Here is a 13,515-nt window from a genome sequence, read left to right as displayed (position 1 = left end):
CCCATGGAATTGCCTAGAAGTAGGCTGAATCGCTGCAAGGGCTGAACAGCAGTATCGGGCAGGCTCGGGCAACGCGCGGCCCGTTCGGGTTATCGCTTCTCGGCCTTTTGGCTAAGATCAAGTGTAGTATCTGTTCTTATCAGTTTAATATCTGATACGTCCCCTATCTGGGGACCATATATTAAATGGATTTTTAGAACAGGGAGATGGAAATAGAGCTTGCTCTGTCCACTCCACGCATTGACCTGGTATTGCAGTATTTCCAGGACCGGTGCACCCTTTCCTTATGTGTTGACTAAAAGCAGATTCCAAAAGTGTTTTTTGTCTTTGCTATTGTTTCTGTCTTTCTGAAGGGATCTCCCCTTTTAATCCCATTATTTCAACACCTGTTGGACAATGCATGAGTGATAATGAGCTCATTGATTAAATGCAATTAATGAATAGATTGCCACCTCTTGTTGTGTGTCGTCTGTGTTTCTGTGTTTCCGGCATTTCACATTGGAACACCTCATTCACCTTCCTTGTCTTCTCTCCGCCCTCCCTTTTAGGTAAGTTAAAGAGCTGCACCTGAGCCAGCCACTGATTGATTGATTGATTGATTGATTGATTGATTGATTGATTGATGCAGCACAACAGTCAAATAGTGGAGTGGAGTAGGGGAACAGCAAACAGCCAATAAAGCAGCCCGCCCGCTCGCCTGCCCGCCACAATGGACCTACCTGTGTACACTAGATGGATGTGATGGAATGTACTGTCGTCCCTACATTTCAAGAAGAAGTAAGAATTGCAGTTGCAACAAAGCCTTGCTTGCCTACAAAGAGAGCAGCAATTTGGATTTGTTACTATGTTACCTAGAAGAATAACAAACTGTGCAAGGATGGAGGTTGTAGGAGCAAGGAGAAGTTGTCTGTAAAGTTGGTGGATGCCTATTTTCCATTTTGCAGTCCCTTGTCTCCCTCTTGTGGCCTCCTGGAGGCAACTAGCTGTGCAAAAAAAAGACAGCCTGGCGGCCGGCTGTTGCAGTGTTGCCCTCTCAGGCAACACTGAGTGACTGACTGAGCCTCACCGTCTTATATAAAGTTCAGACGGAACTTTGCACGTGTCATAGTGGAGCCCTCAGGATTCCAGAGCCAGCTTTCTGACATCATAATGGGGCCTCAGAGATAAAAGCCTGGGCCCAGGCAGTGTTGGTCAGTGCTGCTCAGCAGGCAGCACTGGACTGGACTGGATTACAGCTGATACAAGGTGTGAAGGAACAAGGGGTGGCTGTGGGCATGCACTTGCTGCCGCTGCCAGTGTTTATCTGCATGGCAGCAGGGCATTTGGGCGTTGCCAGGAAGGCGTTTTTATGTAGATTCCTCCTCTTTCAGCACTGCATTGTGGTGCAAGCAAAAGAAGCAAATCCTGTCTGGCTTCCTCTCCGGCCTTTATTCACCTCCCGTGTAGCTGTGAGTGTGTGAGCCTGCAGGGCCCCATGGAATTGCCTAGAAGTAGGCTGAATCGCTGCAAGGGCTGAACAGCAGTATCGGGCAGGCTCGGGCAACGCGCGGCCCGTTCGGGTTATCGCTTCTCGGCCTTTTGGCTAAGATCAAGTGTAGTATCTGTTCTTATCAGTTTAATATCTGATACGTCCCCTATCTGGGGACCATATATTAAATGGATTTTTAGAACAGGGAGATGGAAATAGAGCTTGCTCTGTCCACTCCACGCATTGACCTGGTATTGCAGTATTTCCAGGACCGGTGCACCCTTTCCTTATGTGTTGACTAAAAGCAGATTCCAAAAGTGTTTTTTGTCTTTGCTATTGTTTCTGTCTTTCTGAAGGGATCTCCCCTTTTAATCCCATTATTTCAACACCTGTTGGACAATGCATGAGTGATAATGAGCTCATTGATTAAATGCAATTAATGAATAGATTGCCACCTCTTGTTGTGTGTCGTCTGTGTTTCTGTGTTTCCGGCATTTCACATTGGAACACCTCATTCACCTTCCTTGTCTTCTCTCCGCCCTCCCTTTTAGGTAAGTTAAAGAGCTGCACCTGAGCCAGCCACTGATTGATTGATTGATTGATTGATTGATTGATTGATTGATTGATTGATGCAGCACAACAGTCAAATAGTGGAGTGGAGTAGGGGAACAGCAAACAGCCAATAAAGCAGCCCGCCCGCTCGCCTGCCCGCCACAATGGACCTACCTGTGTACACTAGATGGATGTGATGGAATGTACTGTCGTCCCTACATTTCAAGAAGAAGTAAGAATTGCAGTTGCAACAAAGCCTTGCTTGCCTACAAAGAGAGCAGCAATTTGGATTTGTTACTATGTTACCTAGAAGAATAACAAACTGTGCAAGGATGGAGGTTGTAGGAGCAAGGAGAAGTTGTCTGTAAAGTTGGTGGATGCCTATTTTCCATTTTGCAGTCCCTTGTCTCCCTCTTGTGGCCTCCTGGAGGCAACTAGCTGTGCAAAAAAAAGACAGCCTGGCGGCCGGCTGTTGCAGTGTTGCCCTCTCAGGCAACACTGAGTGACTGACTGAGCCTCACCGTCTTATATAAAGTTCAGACGGAACTTTGCACGTGTCATAGTGGAGCCCTCAGGATTCCAGAGCCAGCTTTCTGACATCATAATGGGGCCTCAGAGATAAAAGCCTGGGCCCAGGCAGTGTTGGTCAGTGCTGCTCAGCAGGCAGCACTGGACTGGACTGGATTACAGCTGATACAAGGTGTGAAGGAACAAGGGGTGGCTGTGGGCATGCACTTGCTGCCGCTGCCAGTGTTTATCTGCATGGCAGCAGGGCATTTGGGCGTTGCCAGGAAGGCGTTTTTATGTAGATTCCTCCTCTTTCAGCACTGCATTGTGGTGCAAGCAAAAGAAGCAAATCCTGTCTGGCTTCCTCTCCGGCCTTTATTCACCTCCCGTGTAGCTGTGAGTGTGTGAGCCTGCAGGGCCCCATGGAATTGCCTAGAAGTAGGCTGAATCGCTGCAAGGGCTGAACAGCAGTATCGGGCAGGCTCGGGCAACGCGCGGCCCGTTCGGGTTATCGCTTCTCGGCCTTTTGGCTAAGATCAAGTGTAGTATCTGTTCTTATCAGTTTAATATCTGATACGTCCCCTATCTGGGGACCATATATTAAATGGATTTTTAGAACAGGGAGATGGAAATAGAGCTTGCTCTGTCCACTCCACGCATTGACCTGGTATTGCAGTATTTCCAGGACCGGTGCACCCTTTCCTTATGTGTTGACTAAAAGCAGATTCCAAAAGTGTTTTTTGTCTTTGCTATTGTTTCTGTCTTTCTGAAGGGATCTCCCCTTTTAATCCCATTATTTCAACACCTGTTGGACAATGCATGAGTGATAATGAGCTCATTGATTAAATGCAATTAATGAATAGATTGCCACCTCTTGTTGTGTGTCGTCTGTGTTTCTGTGTTTCCGGCATTTCACATTGGAACACCTCATTCACCTTCCTTGTCTTCTCTCCGCCCTCCCTTTTAGGTAAGTTAAAGAGCTGCACCTGAGCCAGCCACTGATTGATTGATTGATTGATTGATTGATTGATTGATTGATTGATTGATGCAGCACAACAGTCAAATAGTGGAGTGGAGTAGGGGAACAGCAAACAGCCAATAAAGCAGCCCGCCCGCTCGCCTGCCCGCCACAATGGACCTACCTGTGTACACTAGATGGATGTGATGGAATGTACTGTCGTCCCTACATTTCAAGAAGAAGTAAGAATTGCAGTTGCAACAAAGCCTTGCTTGCCTACAAAGAGAGCAGCAATTTGGATTTGTTACTATGTTACCTAGAAGAATAACAAACTGTGCAAGGATGGAGGTTGTAGGAGCAAGGAGAAGTTGTCTGTAAAGTTGGTGGATGCCTATTTTCCATTTTGCAGTCCCTTGTCTCCCTCTTGTGGCCTCCTGGAGGCAACTAGCTGTGCAAAAAAAAGACAGCCTGGCGGCCGGCTGTTGCAGTGTTGCCCTCTCAGGCAACACTGAGTGACTGACTGAGCCTCACCGTCTTATATAAAGTTCAGACGGAACTTTGCACGTGTCATAGTGGAGCCCTCAGGATTCCAGAGCCAGCTTTCTGACATCATAATGGGGCCTCAGAGATAAAAGCCTGGGCCCAGGCAGTGTTGGTCAGTGCTGCTCAGCAGGCAGCACTGGACTGGACTGGATTACAGCTGATACAAGGTGTGAAGGAACAAGGGGTGGCTGTGGGCATGCACTTGCTGCCGCTGCCAGTGTTTATCTGCATGGCAGCAGGGCATTTGGGCGTTGCCAGGAAGGCGTTTTTATGTAGATTCCTCCTCTTTCAGCACTGCATTGTGGTGCAAGCAAAAGAAGCAAATCCTGTCTGGCTTCCTCTCCGGCCTTTATTCACCTCCCGTGTAGCTGTGAGTGTGTGAGCCTGCAGGGCCCCATGGAATTGCCTAGAAGTAGGCTGAATCGCTGCAAGGGCTGAACAGCAGTATCGGGCAGGCTCTGGCAACGCGCGGCCCGTTCGGGTTATCGCTTCTCGGCCTTTTGGCTAAGATCAAGTGTAGTATCTGTTCTTATCAGTTTAATATCTGATACGTCCCCTATCTGGGGACCATATATTAAATGGATTTTTAGAACAGGGAGATGGAAATAGAGCTTGCTCTGTCCACTCCACGCATTGACCTGGTATTGCAGTATTTCCAGGACCGGTGCACCCTTTCCTTATGTGTTGACTAAAAGCAGATTCCAAAAGTGTTTTTTGTCTTTGCTATTGTTTCTGTCTTTCTGAAGGGATCTCCCCTTTTAATTCCATTATTTCAACACCTGTTGGACAATGCATGAGTGATAATGAGCTCATTGATTAAATGCAATTAATGAATAGATTGCCACCTCTTGTTGTGTGTCGTCTGTGTTTCTGTGTTTCCGGCATTTCACATTGGAACACCTCATTCACCTTCCTTGTCTTCTCTCCGCCCTCCCTTTTAGGTAAGTTAAAGAGCTGCACCTGAGCCAGCCACTGATTGATTGATTGATTGATTGATTGATTGATTGATTGATTGATGCAGCACAACAGTCAAATAGTGGAGTGGAGTAGGGGAACAGCAAACAGCCAATAAAGCAGCCCGCCCGCTCGCCTGCCCGCCACAATGGACCTACCTGTGTACACTAGATGGATGTGATGGAATGTACTGTCGTCCCTACATTTCAAGAAGAAGTAAGAATTGCAGTTGCAACAAAGCCTTGCTTGCCTACAAAGAGAGCAGCAATTTGGATTTGTTACTATGTTACCTAGAAGAATAACAAACTGTGCAAGGATGGAGGTTGTAGGAGCAAGGAGAAGTTGTCTGTAAAGTTGGTGGATGCCTATTTTCCATTTTGCAGTCCCTTGTCTCCCTCTTGTGGCCTCCTGGAGGCAACTAGCTGTGCAAAAAAAAGACAGCCTGGCGGCCGGCTGTTGCAGTGTTGCCCTCTCAGGCAACACTGAGTGACTGACTGAGCCTCACCGTCTTATATAAAGTTCAGACGGAACTTTGCACGTGTCATAGTGGAGCCCTCAGGATTCCAGAGCCAGCTTTCTGACATCATAATGGGGCCTCAGAGATAAAAGCCTGGGCCCAGGCAGTGTTGGTCAGTGCTGCTCAGCAGGCAGCACTGGACTGGACTGGATTACAGCTGATACAAGGTGTGAAGGAACAAGGGGTGGCTGTGGGCATGCACTTGCTGCCGCTGCCAGTGTTTATCTGCATGGCAGCAGGGCATTTGGGCGTTGCCAGGAAGGCGTTTTTATGTAGATTCCTCCTCTTTCAGCACTGCATTGTGGTGCAAGCAAAAGAAGCAAATCCTGTCTGGCTTCCTCTCCGGCCTTTATTCACCTCCCGTGTAGCTGTGAGTGTGTGAGCCTGCAGGGCCCCATGGAATTGCCTAGAAGTAGGCTGAATCGCTGCAAGGGCTGAACAGCAGTATCGGGCAGGCTCGGGCAACGCGCGGCCCGTTCGGGTTATCGCTTCTCGGCCTTTTGGCTAAGATCAAGTGTAGTATCTGTTCTTATCAGTTTAATATCTGATACGTCCCCTATCTGGGGACCATATATTAAATGGATTTTTAGAACAGGGAGATGGAAATAGAGCTTGCTCTGTCCACTCCACGCATTGACCTGGTATTGCAGTATTTCCAGGACCGGTGCACCCTTTCCTTATGTGTTGACTAAAAGCAGATTCCAAAAGTGTTTTTTGTCTTTGCTATTGTTTCTGTCTTTCTGAAGGGATCTCCCCTTTTAATCCCATTATTTCAACACCTGTTGGACAATGCATGACCTTCCTAAGTAGAGTCGTGTGTTAATGAACCTTCCCTTACCCATCTTATCCCTCCACCCCCACCTTTAGGAAAGACACGTGACACCGAGGTTGGATGTGAAATGGCCACAGCAGCCGTTTATTAATTTCACAGTTTTATCAAAACAATTTAAATCCGAAACATTCGGATAACTATTTAGGAATCCACCAGAGAATTCCTCCTAATAATTCACTTGACCCAACATGGGTCAGAATCGTACATAACAATTTAACGTTAACATTAACCCGAGCAGAGGAAGTCCTTGAAGCCCCTTCAGATGTTCCTTTTTAAGAACACACCGAATTAGCCATCTGCAAACCACCAATTACCTCCAGCCGTAAACCAGCTCGGAAGCACCGTTCACCTCTGCAGATGGCTCCAACCACTAGAAGTCCACTTCAAGGGGATAACACCCGATGAAGCCCTCAAGTGATATACCGACCACTAGAAGTCCACTTCAAGGGGATAACACCCGATGAAGCCCTCAAGTGATATACCGACCACTAGAAGTCCACTTCAAAGGGATAACACCCGATGAAGCCTTCAAGTGATATACCTTCTACCAGAAGACCACTTCAAAGGGATAACACCCGATGAAGTCTTCAACCATGTACCTTTTTTGGGGGACGCATACCCCCGATGCGACCCCCCCACCATTTTGTACTGACTGGCCTCAAGGACTCCCCCCGCCAGCTGCCATGACAACAGAACCTACTCCGGGAAAAAAGGAAAAACATGTTAAATAAGCACACAAAACAAAGACAACACTCATAAACGGACGTACATAAAGCCCCACAGGGGTAACAAACAAAGGGCGGGAGGGTGGGAGCTTGTCTCTCCCTGTGTTACTCCTCCCGCTGCTTCCGGCTCAATGCCGCAAACAGCGGGAAGCTCAGCAACGGCCCCCTGACTCCTCCTTGTCCCTCCTCCACCTCCTCCTAACTCTCCCTCCAACTCTCCCTTACCTATTAACCCTTTCCCTACCAGTGAGGTCATGGAGGCTTCCCCTTAAGCCCTGCAGGCTGCGTCCAGCCTCTTCTTGACCTTCCTAAGTAGAGTCGTGTGTTAATGAACCTTCCCTTACCCATCTTATCCCTCCACCCCCACCTTTAGGAAAGACACGTGACACCGAGGTTGGATGTGAAATGGCCACAGCAGCCGTTTATTAATTTCACAGTTTTATCAAAACAATTTAAATCCGAAACATTCGGATAACTATTTAGGAATCCACCAGAGAATTCCTCCTAATAATTCACTTGACCCAACATGGGTCAGAATCGTACATAACAATTTAACGTTAACATTAACCCGAGCAGAGGAAGTCCTTGAAGCCCCTTCAGATGTTCCTTTTTAAGAACACACCGAATTAGCCATCTGCAAACCACCAATTACCTCCAGCCGTAAACCAGCTCGGAAGCACCGTTCACCTCTGCAGATGGCTCCAACCACTAGAAGTCCACTTCAAGGGGATAACACCCGATGAAGCCCTCAAGTGATATACCGACCACTAGAAGTCCACTTCAAGGGGATAACACCCGATGAAGCCCTCAAGTGATATACCGACCACTAGAAGTCCACTTCAAAGGGATAACACCCGATGAAGCCTTCAAGTGATATACCTTCTACCAGAAGACCACTTCAAAGGGATAACACCCGATGAAGTCTTCAACCATGTACCTTTTTTGGGGGACGCATACCCCCGATGCGACCCCCCCACCATTTTGTACTGACTGGCCTCAAGGACTCCCCCCGCCACAGCGAAACAGGCCTTGACCACCTTAAGCCTGTGAGTTCCGCCACACCACCACCGCCCTTTCTATTCCTTCTGCTATCGCCAAGCTCCAAAGATCAATGCCAACCTCGGTCAGATGAACCCCATCACCCCTCCAGAAGTTCCCCACTCCTGACTCCAAATCCCTGTGCCGCACACAAATGCCCCCGATTTTTGCTACGAAACGGGACACCGCCCGATTAACTTTTAATGCGAGCCTTATTGACTCTTTCACTGACCTAGCCAACCGCCAATGTTTCCTCGGGACTATGTCCGACCACACTATCACCAACTTGGGATAAGAAACCCACAAACCCAACATATCGTGTTTGATATCCCGCACCAACTCACGCAAGGGGCAGACTCCCAAGTCATCCCCACCCACGTGCAACACTAAGACCTCCGGAACCCTATCAAGCCGGGCCTATGTCTGGAAATCTGCCAACCCCCTGCTCCATGACATACCTCTAAATCCCAGCCAATGCACAACCGCATCCTGTCGCGGAATGCGCAACTGGCGACCGTCCGGGCACGTACGAATGACCCAGTGCACGTACGAATGACCCAGCAACCACACCAAACACGGAGGCGAATCTGAAATGGAAAACAATTAGACACTGCCATACAAAACATTTTTTAAGCGTTAACCACAACCTCATAACAAATGGAGCGGACATAGGACTTAACTCAGTTGGACTCCCAACGACCAATGCGCCGCACCCCTTCATCATCCAACCCCCAGCGCCCCGCTGCAGTTGCTGCGCCAATCCTGAAGGAATGAGATGAATATGAGCCCGCCGCGACACCAACCGCCGTCAGACATTCCTTAAATACATCTCCAAACTGAAACCTGGACAAAACGACCCGTCCACATGGCGTAACAAAGGCAAATCTGGAGACCCCGCTTGCGGCTTAAAAAACCCCGCATGCACTCTACTGGGCACATAACCGACCCCGGGAGGGCGAACAAAACTATCAGCTTACCCTTCCCTACTTGGCTAAGCAAAGCAAACGACACAGGCCTTCTACTATCCGCCTCCCCTCTACCTCGGCCCAACCCCTTCAAAGCCTGTAGCACCAAAAATTCCTTAGATACATCTTGAAAGCCTCGTAACTTGAAACCAAACGCCACCGCAGATATGAACCGGTTCACCTTTGCCACTGAAAACCCCGCCTCCCAGGCGTCCCCTAACCAGTACAAAAGTGCCACCAACCTGTCTCTATCCGTATTGACGTCACCCAACTCTCTTACCCACTCCTCCCACTGCCTCCAACAAGCAGAATAAGCACTCCACGTCGTGCGCGCCAAAGACCTTTGTATCAGTTGTTCTACGGGACCGAGACCAGATCCCAAAGATGTTCCGGACAAGCCAAACCGAGACGTTCCGCTCCCAGTGCCAATTGCCGAAACCGGTCCCACTGCGAGCGAGAAAGAGCATCAGCGATGCAATTCCGTACCCCCGGCACATGCACCGCCACCACCCACGCGTTCAACGACAAACATACCAACACTAAATGTCGCAACAATTGAACTACAGGAGGAGAGGACGCCGTGATGTTATTAATGGCCAGCACCACCCCCATGTTGTCGCAGTAAAAAACAAAACGAACCTTCTTATCCCTGACCCTGTCCCCCCAAATGGTTGCCGCCACCACGATGGGGAACAGCTCGAGCAGGGCCAGATTCCGCGTGAGTCCGCTGGACACCCAACTAGCCGGCAATTGACCTGCGCACCACGGACCTCCCCCGTAAGCTCCAAAACCGCCCGCCCCAGCCGCATCCGTAAAATTATTCAAATCACTCGCACTCCCGCCGTTGCCGCTGCCAACCGTCTACCAAACACCCTCCCCATTGGCCTAATCCGGCAGGCGAAATTCAACTTCCCCAGCAGCGACTGAAGCTCCCGCAGCGTCATTTTCTTCAGTCTACAAGCCCGCCGTACCTCCAGCCTCAAAGCACCCAGCTTATCCGCAGGGAGACGACACTCCATTGCCACCGAATCTATTTCAATTCCCAAAAAACAAATCGTCGCTACTGGGCCCTCCGTTTTTTCTGGCGCCAAAGGGATCCCAAAATCCCTCGCAACCTTCTGTAGTGCATAAAGCAAATTACCGCAAACCGGCGAACCCCCCGGGCCAACGCACAAGAAATCATCTAAGTAATGGATCAACGAGTCGACCCCGGATACTCCCCTCGCTACCCACTCCACGAAGCTACTAAACGCCTCGAAGTACGCACAAGAAAGGGAACGCCCCATCGGAAGGCACCGATCCACATAAAAGGCCCCATTCCAAAGACAGCCCCAACAGCCGTTGGCTTTCTGGATGAACTGGCAACAACCTGAACGCCGCCTCGATTTCGGTTTTTGCTAGCAGCGCGCCCGGGCCCGCAGCCCGCACCAACCCCACCGCCTCATCGAATGAGGTATAGGCTACGGAGCACAACTCGTGATCTATCCCGTCGTTTACCGACGAACCCTTGGGATACGATAAGTGTTGAATTAAACGAAATTTTACGGGCTCACGCTTAGGAACAATACCCAACGGGGACACAACTAAATCTTTTACTGGCGACTCAACAAAAGGCCCTGACATGCGACCCAACGAAACTTCTTTTAACAATTTGTCCGACACGACCTTGGCATGCGAGTAAGCCGATTTTAAATTCCTCCGCGTAACCGGAACCTCATAAGGAGGCGGGGAATAACGAAACCAACACGAAAACCCTCGTAAAGCAACTTAGCCGCCGCCCTGTCCGGATACTCATTTAGATAAGGGGCCATCTTTTCCCCCCTCACCGGTGACACCCCCTTGACCAGCCGCGGAGGACTGGTTCCCTGACCTCCTTTTCCGCATACATTTCGCCGCCCCGTGTGATGCACCATTACACTCCGAACACACGTGCTTGAACTTGCACGTGGCCCCGAACTTGCACTGGCCTTCATTAAATTGCCAGCAAAACCCTGCCTTTCCCCCGCCGCCTTGTCCAACCTGACTAGACTGGCCTCCTTGGCCGGCGCTCCGGGGAAGGACTGCCTAACCGGAGCCGTAACCCGTAACCAGAGAGCAATATCCTTCTGGTCCCACCGAATCGCCGGCCGAACCGCTTTTCGCTGACGGAATTGCTCGTCGTATCGCAGCCACGCCTGGCCCCCATACGCCCTATGAGCCTCCCCAATAGCATCAAAATAACAAAACAACGCCGAACAATTTTTCGGCGCCTTTTCCCCTATCACACTGGCTAATATGGCGAACGCCTGCGACCAATTAACGAACGTCTGCGGGATAAGCCTATACCGCCGCCGTTCCTCCTCGTCCTTTTTACTCTCGTCCCGCTTGCTCTTATCCAAATTAAATTTAGCGAGCGGCAAGAGAGAAAAAATCTCTACATATTCGTCCTTCCAGATCCGCTCACGCACCTCCTGCTTTAAATGCGCCCCCAACGGACCTTCGAAACACACATACACCTCCCCACGAGCACGATCATCCATACGCACCCGATCGCCATCTTTTTGCGCCTCGGTCTGTACCGACACCGCGACCGCCTCTCTAACCGCCGTTACGGGCCGCGCTTGTAACAATCCCCCTTCCCTGGGACCCTCCCAAACTACCGCCGGGGACACTTCCGTGACTACCGGCGCCACCGCCCTATCTAGGCGCCCGACCAGCTCTCTCAAGCAACCCACTAAGTCTGCCAAACCCGCGCCATCGCGCCCGCCCGCGCCACTACCGGCCACCGATGCGACGCTAGCAGCCCCCCCGCCGATACCCGACATAAAAATCGCTGAATATGACAATGATGGAGTTATACACTCACCGGGCTGCACAGGCGCTGTGTTCCCGTCAGCCGGACCATCCTGACCTCGACGATACACGTCCAGTTCACCTTCCTCCAGCTCTTCTCTCGCCGACGACTGTCCATCCAAACGACATCTTCGGAACGGGGATGAGGACGCGCTGACCGATGGGCCGGCAACCTGCCGCCCGACCGCCGGGACCCAGACTTCCGACCGGACCTGTTGCCTCGACGTCGCTGCAGATCTAGACGTCCGTCTCGCTGATCCTGAAGAAGCCTGCCCCCTGGCCGGAACATCACCAGGCGGGGCGGCCGTACCTTGTCCTCCGAATCTTCCATCCGATGGGGGAGGGGTGACAGGGAGCCCGGCCTGCGACTCCCTGCTTACCGCCGGACCCCGTCGCGGCTTGGGATTCCTGCCAGGACGCAGGGCCTGGGAAGGGGCGGTCCTCCCAGCTGCCTGGCCTGCAGCGTCCGAGATCGGGCTCCCTCTGCGACGCCGTGTCCGCGGGACTGCCTCAGGACTGAGGCGCTCTGGAGGTCGGGACCGCCGGGAGGGACGGGTCGACCCGGCCTGAGTCGCCGTCACCCCCGGCAACGCTCTCAGCCTGCTCCGAGCAGGAGCGGTTGTTGCCGACTCCCCCCCCGCCGCCATAGTAATGCTAGTAAGGGGGCCGGGGGAGGGGAGCCTGTCCCCTGCAACAGACCCCGAACGCCGGGCCTGGCGTGGCGAAACGGCGTCCGGGATCCTAGTTAATGCAGCCACGGTCTCCTCAAGCCATCCGGGACCGTGGTGCACATCAGCGGCACGCAGCCGCTCTAATAATACGGCCTCCGACATTGTTATAAGCGCGGGCAACGGGGAGCTTGTCTCTCCCTGTGTTACTCCTCCCGCTGCTTCCGGCTCAATGCCGCAAACAGCGGGAAGCTCAGCAACGGCCCCCTGACTCCTCCTTGTCCCTCCTCCACCTCCTCCTAACTCTCCCTCCAACTCTCCCTTACCTATTAACCCTTTCCCTACCAGTGAGGTCATGGAGGCTTCCCCTTAAGCCCTGCAGGCTGCGTCCAGCCTCTTCTTGAGTGATAATGAGCTCATTGATTAAATGCAATTAATGAATAGATTGCCACCTCTTGTTGTGTGTCGTCTGTGTTTCTGTGTTTCCGGCATTTCACATTGGAACACCTCATTCACCTTCCTTGTCTTCTCTCCGCCCTCCCTTTTAGGTAAGTTAAAGAGCTGCACCTGAGCCAGCCACTGATTGATTGATTGATTGATTGATTGATTGATTGATTGATTGATTGATTGATTGATGCAGCACAACAGTCAAATAGTGGAGTGGAGTAGGGGAACAGCAAACAGCCAATAAAGCAGCCCGCCCGCTCGCCTGCCCGCCACAATGGACCTACCTGTGTACACTAGATGGATGTGATGGAATGTACTGTCGTCCCTACATTTCAAGAAGAAGTAAGAATTGCAGTTGCAACAAAGCCTTGCTTGCCTACAAAGAGAGCAGCAATTTGGATTTGTTACTATGTTACCTAGAAGAATAACAAACTGTGCAAGGATGGAGGTTGTAGGAGCAAGGAGAAGTTGTCTGTAAAGTTGGTGGATGCCTATTTTCCATTTTGCAG

At 51.0% G+C, this 13,515-nt stretch overlaps 5 non-coding genes across 5 annotated transcripts; all 5 read left to right on the top strand.

Annotated features, from left to right (window-relative positions):
* The first annotated feature begins 91 nt into the window (after positions 1 to 91).
* LOC142695823 (U2 spliceosomal RNA) lies at positions 92 to 282 on the top strand. The gene has a single exon (XR_012863846.1). It is a non-coding gene; the product is annotated as a U2 spliceosomal RNA (small nuclear RNA).
* A 1,280-nt stretch (positions 283 to 1,562) lies between these two features.
* Positions 1,563 to 1,753, top strand: LOC142695822 (U2 spliceosomal RNA). Its single transcript, XR_012863845.1, has one exon. It is a non-coding gene; the product is annotated as a U2 spliceosomal RNA (small nuclear RNA).
* A 1,284-nt stretch (positions 1,754 to 3,037) lies between these two features.
* On the top strand, positions 3,038 to 3,228 carry LOC142695820 (U2 spliceosomal RNA). Its single transcript, XR_012863844.1, has one exon. It is a non-coding gene; the product is annotated as a U2 spliceosomal RNA (small nuclear RNA).
* A 1,284-nt stretch (positions 3,229 to 4,512) lies between these two features.
* LOC142695819 (U2 spliceosomal RNA) lies at positions 4,513 to 4,703 on the top strand. The gene has a single exon (XR_012863843.1). It is a non-coding gene; the product is annotated as a U2 spliceosomal RNA (small nuclear RNA).
* A 1,280-nt stretch (positions 4,704 to 5,983) lies between these two features.
* Positions 5,984 to 6,174, top strand: LOC142695818 (U2 spliceosomal RNA). Its single transcript, XR_012863842.1, has one exon. It is a non-coding gene; the product is annotated as a U2 spliceosomal RNA (small nuclear RNA).
* Positions 6,175 to 13,515: the final 7,341 nt, after the last annotated feature.

The sequence above is a fragment of the Rhinoderma darwinii genome (assembly GCF_050947455.1).
Source record: "Rhinoderma darwinii isolate aRhiDar2 chromosome 5 unlocalized genomic scaffold, aRhiDar2.hap1 SUPER_5_unloc_49, whole genome shotgun sequence".
NCBI lineage: Eukaryota > Metazoa > Chordata > Amphibia > Anura > Rhinodermatidae > Rhinoderma > Rhinoderma darwinii.
This window is presented reverse-complemented; position numbering and strand designations above follow the sequence as displayed.